Raw genomic sequence first — 10,177 nt, 5'->3', positions numbered from 1 at the left:
GTATGCAGTATGCAGTGGCCTACCACTGCATAGTAACTGGCCACTCCTAGAAAATCAGAAAAAAACAAGCCAATTGAAGCCTTGTTGTTAAGAGTGGCTAATTACTAATGTAGTGGCCACTACTATAGTAGTCACCCTATCATTTCTGAATTTTGTATTGCAATCATGATTAAACGCATTGCAACTTTTGGGGTCTATTGCATTAAAGTTTAATGTTGCAATGCAAATTGATCTTCAAAACAAACCGAATGGACTGATACCTTCCATTAAAAAACTTCTCATCTGGTTCTTTAGGTTAGGCTAATGTAACCTGACCTGAGTTTAAGATACTCAATATCTGTTGACTGTTTAGGTCTTAAATATCTGGGAGACCGAGCTTTACATATAAAAACTCAAAAATGTGCGTTTTCCCAGAGATAAGACCTAGCTAGATCGATTATTCGCCCCCTAAAACCCCTATATAGTAAATTTCATCGGAATCGTCAGGGCCGTTTCAGAGATCGCTGAAAATATATATTATAGTTGACTAAACTGTATCGAAATGAATATTATAGTTGAGTTGGGGTCACATAGTGAAAAAAGTATGCGATTTCACTTTGGTATACGAAGTCATAATTCAAGCATTGCAGTCGACGAGTAGAAAAACACAAATATTAGTGAAAGCACGCGGAAAGCACTCAAAGATTAGTGACGTAATTTATTCTGCTCTGAGCCCGCAATCTACCGTAATTGTTTTTATTCAAAGACAGGATTTCAATTAACTTCCCTGGCGTGAAGGTCCGAGCGGAATTCGGATTTTAAATTTGAACCCTGTTTGATCTCATTTTGATAAAATTCTTGACAAAACAGGGTAAAAATCAAAAAACCATAAAAGAGGAAATGGATTGTGTTTACCGTGAGTCTGCTCCTTCTTTATCTACCATTCAAAAGTGGTCAAGCGAGTTTAAACGTGGAAGGGAGAGTGTTGAAGACGACCCTAGACCTAGCCGGCCTGTAGTAGCTACTTCACAAGAAAATATTGATAAAGTGGAAAAACTTATATTGGAAGATGGTCGAGTGAAGGTAAAATCTATAGCACAAGTAACCAATCTCTCTATTGGTACCGTACATGATATTATCCATGACCATCTTAATATGTCAAAAGTAAGTGCAAGATGGGTTCCGCGAATGCTGACTCGGCTTCAAAAAGACATGCGTGTAGCTTGTTGTTCCGATTTTATTGACCTGTGCGGTGAAAATCCTGATGAGGTGCTGCAAAGAATAGTTACTGGAGATGAAACCTGGGTTCATCATTATGACCCAGAGAGTAAACAAGAGTCCATGCAGTGGCACATTAAGGGTTCAGCTCATCCCAAGAAGTTCAAGGTCATCCCTTCAGCTGGCAAGGTCATGGCCACGATATTTTGGGATTGTGAAGGAGTATTACTGATCGATTATAAAGAAAAAGGTGTAAATATCACAGGACAGTACTACGCTAACATTCTACGTCAATTAAAGGATGCAATCAAAGAAAAGAGGCGAGGAAAGTTAACCAAAGGTGTTATGCTTCTGCATGACAACGCCCCCGTCCATACTGCTCATATTGCCAAGGCAGCTATTGTTGAATGTGGGTTTGAAACTGTTACTCACCCACCGTATAGTCCGGACTTAGCCCCCAGCGACTTCTTTTTGTTCCCCAATCTTAAAAAGGATCTGCGTGGAAATAAATTTTCCGATGATGAAGCATTGAAGGCGGCAGTGGAGGAGCATTTTTACACCAAAGATAAAAAATATTTTTATGCAGGATTAAAAAAAATAATTGATCGATCTTTTAAGTGTATGAACATAGGGGGGGAGTATATTGAAAAATAAAAATATCAAACTTTTCGTACTTGTTTGTTTTCATTCTCATACCGAGAATATTTTGAACACCCCTCGTAAAACGACTAGCTAGTCGCTAATAGTCGAATCCACGCTTAAATGGCTGAACCAATTTAGATTAAATTTAATATGGATTAGTATGGAGATAGTTAACCCGGGGAAGGACATAGGGTAGTTTTTATCAATCATCATCATCATTCCACGCAAACGAAGTAGCGAGCACAAGCTAGTAAATAATAATGTATATACAATTGCAGATGTATTAGCAGTGGCCTTGTGGTGGCTGCTACCGACCATATGGGCCGGAGTCATAAGAGATACCGAGGACGAGCCCTGCCGGAGCTACTCTCTTAACAACATGGTTTACCTCGACTGCTCTGACAGAGAACTCACGGAACTGTCAAACAATTTAAATTCGATATTAGCTAGTCGATAATCTAGCTAGATTACTCTGTGAAACTTTGTAATTACTAATTACAGTAGGACAAGGTATAGGTACCTATCTACGGCCATATTCGAACTTTAAGATTACGTCAAATACTAGAGATTGAAACGATATGGAATGGAATATGTCAGTGTCAAACAAGTGTCAAAAGTGACGTTTCTTCAAACAAAAGCGTCACTTTTGACACTTGTTTGATCCAATCCATATCGTTTCAATCTCTAGTATTTGACGTATCTTAAAGTTCGAATATAGCTGCTAGTCCTGTTATTAGTTTATATAGTTTCAGATACCAAATAAAATACGGCGAATTTAAGTTTTTCATACAAAAGTTGTTTTTGCTCTATTTCGTTTGTTTTATAAACTGGAGCTATATAAGTAATCTAATAATAGTGTGGCTACCACCAGTTTGGTACTCTCGTGTTAGTGCGAGCGAGAGGTATAGAAAGTAAATTACGTAGACGTTAGCGTATATGTCAGTTTTGACACTGTCAGTGACTCATGGTACGGGTACAGGACTAGATATAAGTAGGGGAAGTCCGGGCATAGTGAACACCTTTACCTTTGACTTGACATAACAGAAAAATTTAACGAGGAAGAAATGAAAAAAGTATCAATAATAAGTCTTTATTTAATAATCTTTTAATTTAAAACAACACTAGCCTCCAATGTTTAATAGTTGCTGCAATTTTGAACAAAACGTAAAAAAAGATATTTTATTCACTTTGCCCAGGGTGCCGGGCAAAGTGAAACAGCCCCCCGGGCAAAGCAAATATTACTCATAAAATCTTAGTGAACTTAATAACTAAGTAAAAATTAATAAACATAAGATCATTTCAATAATATTCATTAGAAAAAGCTGTCACAAGTAACTTCTGATATATTTTCACTGATTTTATAAGCATAAGTCTTCACGGCATTTCTGAAGACATTGTAACACAGCGAATCCACGTTCTGATAGCTATTTCCATGACGTCTGTTAGCCAGGAGCCATTATCGATCTTTTTTTGATATTTATACAGTGTGTAAGTCAAATACGGGCAATAAATTAAACCAGATATAGAATTTACCCGTCTTATCATTAATTAAGATGTTTTTTTAAGTTACACTTAATTATGACCCCGTGATTAATTTTTTCCACATGTACCGAGCAGCAATGTACTGTAAACATTAAGAAACAAGATGATAATGACATTACGAGATACGAGCTTTTCATAGTAACTGCCAACAAGCGTTGACAGTTACTTTAAAAAGCTCGTATCCCGTAACGTGTGTGGTGTATTACATTGCGGGCCGAATTATTTTGTATGGTTATAATTTTCAATGCATTTCTAAGTAAAATCTATCTCAATATACTTTTTAGGTCCTATGCTAACCACCGTTTAAATATTCGCCCGTATTGGATTTACACACTGTATACCATCTGTAACAAAATATTATCATAAAAAAAAATCACCTATAAAATTCAAAGTGAACACGCTATCCGCTTTGCCCGATCCACTTTGCCCGTTCAGTCAGTTAAAGAAATTAAGAATTAAAAAAAAATAACCGTTGGATTGCTTTAAAAGAAATGCGTTGTAAAAGGAAGATACTTTAATAAGCAATAGAAGCATCTTGAATTAAAATTCGAGATAATTACTGTGACAAAATAACATACAATGTAATTACCTTTCAAAATCGAATATTTTGCACTAAAAACACATTTTGACTCGTCACCGACGACGCTCACAGCGACCGCTCCCTGTGACGCTTGCCGCTCATAGAGCGAAGGATCCTGAACATCATATAGGCGCGTGGTGCGACAAAGTCGAATAGTTTAGGATTGGGAGCCCGAATTCGCTTTGCCTGGGGTGTTCGCTTTACCCGGACTTCCCCTACCTCGTGTCATTGTAGGTGCAAAGTTTCATTACAATGCAACACGTAGTTTTAAAATGAGAACGAAACTCCGTTTGTATAGGTATTAGGAAGGTGAAATTCGGCCGAGCTTGCCGCGGACGCTTAAAAAAACTGTACATATGTACCCGTAAAATGTAATATTAGCGTATGTGTATTAAGTATAGTATAGTAGTATATGTGTATGTATTTATGTACCTATTTTCTGTTTGATAAACAAAACGATAATTTTCTTTATATTTGGGGAAATTCGAAAGTACACAGGAATCGTACGTTTTGTAAATAAGTACGCATGAAGTTTTGTCTACCTCACGAGCGAGCGTCAAAATGAGATCAAACAGGGTTCAAATTTAAAATCCGAATTCCGCTCGGACCTTCACGCCAGGGAAGTTAATTGAAATCCTGTCTTTGAATAAAAACAATTACGGTAGATTGCGGGCTCAGAGCAGAATAAATTACGTCACTAATCTTTGAGTGCTTTCCGCGTGCTTTCACTAATATTTGTGTTTTTCTACTCGTCGACTGCAATGCTTGAATTATGACTTCGTATACCAAAGTGAAATCGCATACTTTTTTCACTATGTGACCCCAACTCAACTATAATATTCATTTCGATACAGTTTAGTCAACTATAATATATATTTTCAGCGATCTCTGAAACGGCCCTGACGATTCCGATGAAATTTACTATATAGGGGTTTTAGGGGGCGAATAATCGATCTAGCTAGGTCTTATCTCTGGGAAAACGCACATTTTTGAGTTTTTATATGTAAAGCTCGGTCTCCCAGATATTTAAGACCTAAACAGTCAACAGATATTGAGTATCTTAAACTCAGGTCAGGTTACATTAGCCTAACCTAAAGAACCAGATGAGAAGTTTTTTAATGGAAGGTATCAGTCCATTCGGTTTGTTTTGAAGATCAATTTGCATTGCAACATTAAACTTTAATGCAATAGACCCCAAAAGTTGCAATGCGTTTAATCATGATTGCAATACAAAATTCAGAAATGATAGGGTGACTACTATAGTAGTGGCCACTACATTAGTAATTAGCCACTCTTAACAACAAGGCTTCAATTGGCTTGTTTTTTTCTGATTTTCTAGGAGTGGCCAGTTACTATGCAGTGGTAGGCCACTGCATACTGCATACTGCATACTACTATATGCTGACTGCTAGGTATAACTACCTATAGTTATACCTAGCAGTCAGCATATAGTAGTATGCAGTATGCAGTATGCAGTGGCCTACCACTGCATAGTAACTGGCCACTCCTAGAAAATCAGAAAAAAACAAGCCAATTGAAGCCTTGTTGTTAAGAGTGGCTAATTACTAATGTAGTGGCCACTACTATAGTAGTCACCCTATCATTTCTGAATTTTGTATTGCAATCATGATTAAACGCATTGCAACTTTTGGGGTCTATTGCATTAAAGTTTAATGTTGCAATGCAAATTGATCTTCAAAACAAACCGAATGGACTGATACCTTCCATTAAAAAACTTCTCATCTGGTTCTTTAGGTTAGGCTAATGTAACCTGACCTGAGTTTAAGATACTCAATATCTGTTGACTGTTTAGGTCTTAAATATCTGGGAGACCGAGCTTTACATATAAAAACTCAAAAATGTGCGTTTTCCCAGAGATAAGACCTAGCTAGATCGATTATTCGCCCCCTAAAACCCCTATATAGTAAATTTCATCGGAATCGTCAGGGCCGTTTCAGAGATCGCTGAAAATATATATTATAGTTGACTAAACTGTATCGAAATGAATATTATAGTTGAGTTGGGGTCACATAGTGAAAAAAGTATGCGATTTCACTTTGGTATACGAAGTCATAATTCAAGCATTGCAGTCGACGAGTAGAAAAACACAAATATTAGTGAAAGCACGCGGAAAGCACTCAAAGATTAGTGACGTAATTTATTCTGCTCTGAGCCCGCAATCTACCGTAATTGTTTTTATTCAAAGACAGGATTTCAATTAACTTCCCTGGCGTGAAGGTCCGAGCGGAATTCGGATTTTAAATTTGAACCCTGTTTGATCTCATTTTGACGCTCGCTCGTGAGGTAGACAAAACTTCATGCGTACTTATTTACAAAACGTACGATTCCTGTGTACTTTCGAATTTCCCCAAATATAAAGAAAATTATCGTTTTGTTTATCAAACAGAAAATAGGTACATAAATACATACACATATACTACTATACTATACTTAATACACATACGCTAATATTACATTTTACGGGTACATATGTACAGTTTTTTTAAGCGTCCGCGGCAAGCTCGGCCGAATTTCACCTTCCTAATACCTATACAAACGGAGTTTCGTTCTCATTTTAAAACTACGTGTTGCATTGTAATGAAACTTTGCACCTACAATGACACGAGGTAGGGGAAGTCCGGGTAAAGCGAACACCCCAGGCAAAGCGAATTCGGGCTCCCAATCCTAAACTATTCGACTTTGTCGCACCACGCGCCTATATGATGTTCAGGATCCTTCGCTCTATGAGCGGCAAGCGTCACAGGGAGCGGTCGCTGTGAGCGTCGTCGGTGACGAGTCAAAATGTGTTTTTAGTGCAAAATATTCGATTTTGAAAGGTAATTACATTGTATGTTATTTTGTCACAGTAATTATCTCGAATTTTAATTCAAGATGCTTCTATTGCTTATTAAAGTATCTTCCTTTTACAACGCATTTCTTTTAAAGCAATCCAACGGTTATTTTTTTTTAATTCTTAATTTCTTTAACTGACTGAACGGGCAAAGTGGATCGGGCAAAGCGGATAGCGTGTTCACTTTGAATTTTATAGGTGATTTTTTTTTATGATAATATTTTGTTACAGATGGTATACAGTGTGTAAATCCAATACGGGCGAATATTTAAACGGTGGTTAGCATAGGACCTAAAAAGTATATTGAGATAGATTTTACTTAGAAATGCATTGAAAATTATAACCATACAAAATAATTCGGCCCGCAATGTAATACACCACACACGTTACGGGATACGAGCTTTTTAAAGTAACTGTCAACGCTTGTTGGCAGTTACTATGAAAAGCTCGTATCTCGTAATGTCATTATCATCTTGTTTCTTAATGTTTACAGTACATTGCTGCTCGGTACATGTGGAAAAAATTAATCACGGGGTCATAATTAAGTGTAACTTAAAAAAACATCTTAATTAATGATAAGACGGGTAAATTCTATATCTGGTTTAATTTATTGCCCGTATTTGACTTACACACTGTATAAATATCAAAAAAAGATCGATAATGGCTCCTGGCTAACAGACGTCATGGAAATAGCTATCAGAACGTGGATTCGCTGTGTTACAATGTCTTCAGAAATGCCGTGAAGACTTATGCTTATAAAATCAGTGAAAATATATCAGAAGTTACTTGTGACAGCTTTTTCTAATGAATATTATTGAAATGATCTTATGTTTATTAATTTTTACTTAGTTATTAAGTTCACTAAGATTTTATGAGTAATATTTGCTTTGCCCGGGGGGCTGTTTCACTTTGCCCGGCACCCTGGGCAAAGTGAATAAAATATCTTTTTTTACGTTTTGTTCAAAATTGCAGCAACTATTAAACATTGGAGGCTAGTGTTGTTTTAAATTAAAAGATTATTAAATAAAGACTTATTATTGATACTTTTTTCATTTCTTCCTCGTTAAATTTTTCTGTTATGTCAAGTCAAAGGTAAAGGTGTTCACTATGCCCGGACTTCCCCTACTTATATCTAGTCCTGTACCCGTACCATGAGTCACTGACAGTGTCAAAACTGACATATACGCTAACGTCTACGTAATTTACTTTCTATACCTCTCGCTCGCACTAACACGAGAGTACCAAACTGGTGGTAGCCACACTATTATTAGATTACTTATATAGCTCCAGTTTATAAAACAAACGAAATAGAGCAAAAACAACTTTTGTATGAAAAACTTAAATTCGCCGTATTTTATTTGGTATCTGAAACTATATAAACTAATAACAGGACTAGCAGCTATATTCGAACTTTAAGATACGTCAAATACTAGAGATTGAAACGATATGGATTGGATCAAACAAGTGTCAAAAGTGACGCTTTTGTTTGAAGAAACGTCACTTTTGACACTTGTTTGACACTGACATATTCCATTCCATATCGTTTCAATCTCTAGTATTTGACGTAATCTTAAAGTTCGAATATGGCCGTAGATAGGTACCTATACCTTGTCCTACTGTAATTAGTAATTACAAAGTTTCACAGAGTAATCTAGCTAGATTATCGACTAGCTAATATCGAATTTAAATTGTTTGACAGTTCCGTGAGTTCTCTGTCAGAGCAGTCGAGGTAAACCATGTTGTTAAGAGAGTAGCTCCGGCAGGGCTCGTCCTCGGTATCTCTTATGACTCCGGCCCATATGGTCGGTAGCAGCCACCACAAGGCCACTGCTAATACATCTGCAATTGTATATACATTATTATTTACTAGCTTGTGCTCGCTACTTCGTTTGCGTGGAATGATGATGATGATTGATAAAAACTACCCTATGTCCTTCCCCGGGTTAACTATCTCCATACTAATCCATATTAAATTTAATCTAAATTGGTTCAGCCATTTAAGCGTGGATTCGACTATTAGCGACTAGCTAGTCGTTTTACGAGGGGTGTTCAAAATATTCTCGGTATGAGAATGAAAACAAACAAGTACGAAAAGTTTGATATTTTTATTTTTCAATATACTCCCCCCCTATGTTCATACACTTAAAAGATCGATCAATTATTTTTTTTAATCCTGCATAAAAATATTTTTTATCTTTGGTGTAAAAATGCTCCTCCACTGCCGCCTTCAATGCTTCATCATCGGAAAATTTATTTCCACGCAGATCCTTTTTAAGATTGGGGAACAAAAAGAAGTCGCTGGGGGCTAAGTCCGGACTATACGGTGGGTGAGTAACAGTTTCAAACCCACATTCAACAATAGCTGCCTTGGCAATATGAGCAGTATGGACGGGGGCGTTGTCATGCAGAAGCATAACACCTTTGGTTAACTTTCCTCGCCTCTTTTCTTTGATTGCATCCTTTAATTGACGTAGAATGTTAGCGTAGTACTGTCCTGTGATATTTACACCTTTTTCTTTATAATCGATCAGTAATACTCCTTCACAATCCCAAAATATCGTGGCCATGACCTTGCCAGCTGAAGGGATGACCTTGAACTTCTTGGGATGAGCTGAACCCTTAATGTGCCACTGCATGGACTCTTGTTTACTCTCTGGGTCATAATGATGAACCCAGGTTTCATCTCCAGTAACTATTCTTTGCAGCACCTCATCAGGATTTTCACCGCACAGGTCAATAAAATCGGAACAACAAGCTACACGCATGTCTTTTTGAAGCCGAGTCAGCATTCGCGGAACCCATCTTGCACTTACTTTTGACATATTAAGATGGTCATGGATAATATCATGTACGGTACCAATAGAGAGATTGGTTACTTGTGCTATAGATTTTACCTTCACTCGACCATCTTCCAATATAAGTTTTTCCACTTTATCAATATTTTCTTGTGAAGTAGCTACTACAGGCCGGCTAGGTCTAGGGTCGTCTTCAACACTCTCCCTTCCACGTTTAAACTCGCTTGACCACTTTTGAATGGTAGATAAAGAAGGAGCAGACTCACGGTAAACACAATCCATTTCCTCTTTTATGGTTTTTTGATTTTTACCCTGTTTTGTCAAGAATTTTATCACGCATCGATGTTCTACGAGGGGCGTTCAAAATATTCTCGGTATTGATATCTTACGACCTCTTCTAAAATTTCTTTCGTTACTGGCCGCTAAGGTTTATTCATTGACATTAAAAAAAAGTATAATTCGAACCGAGATAGTCTTTTGTTTTTCTGCAATTGCTGAACAAACATGAACATCATGTGCGAATTGACAATGTTAACTAAATTAGAACATCGATGCGTGATAAAATTCTTG

This window comes from Cydia amplana, chromosome 1, assembly GCF_948474715.1.
Source record: "Cydia amplana chromosome 1, ilCydAmpl1.1, whole genome shotgun sequence".
Classification (NCBI taxonomy): Eukaryota; Metazoa; Arthropoda; class Insecta; order Lepidoptera; family Tortricidae; genus Cydia; species Cydia amplana.
Note: the sequence above shows the minus strand (reverse complement) of the source record.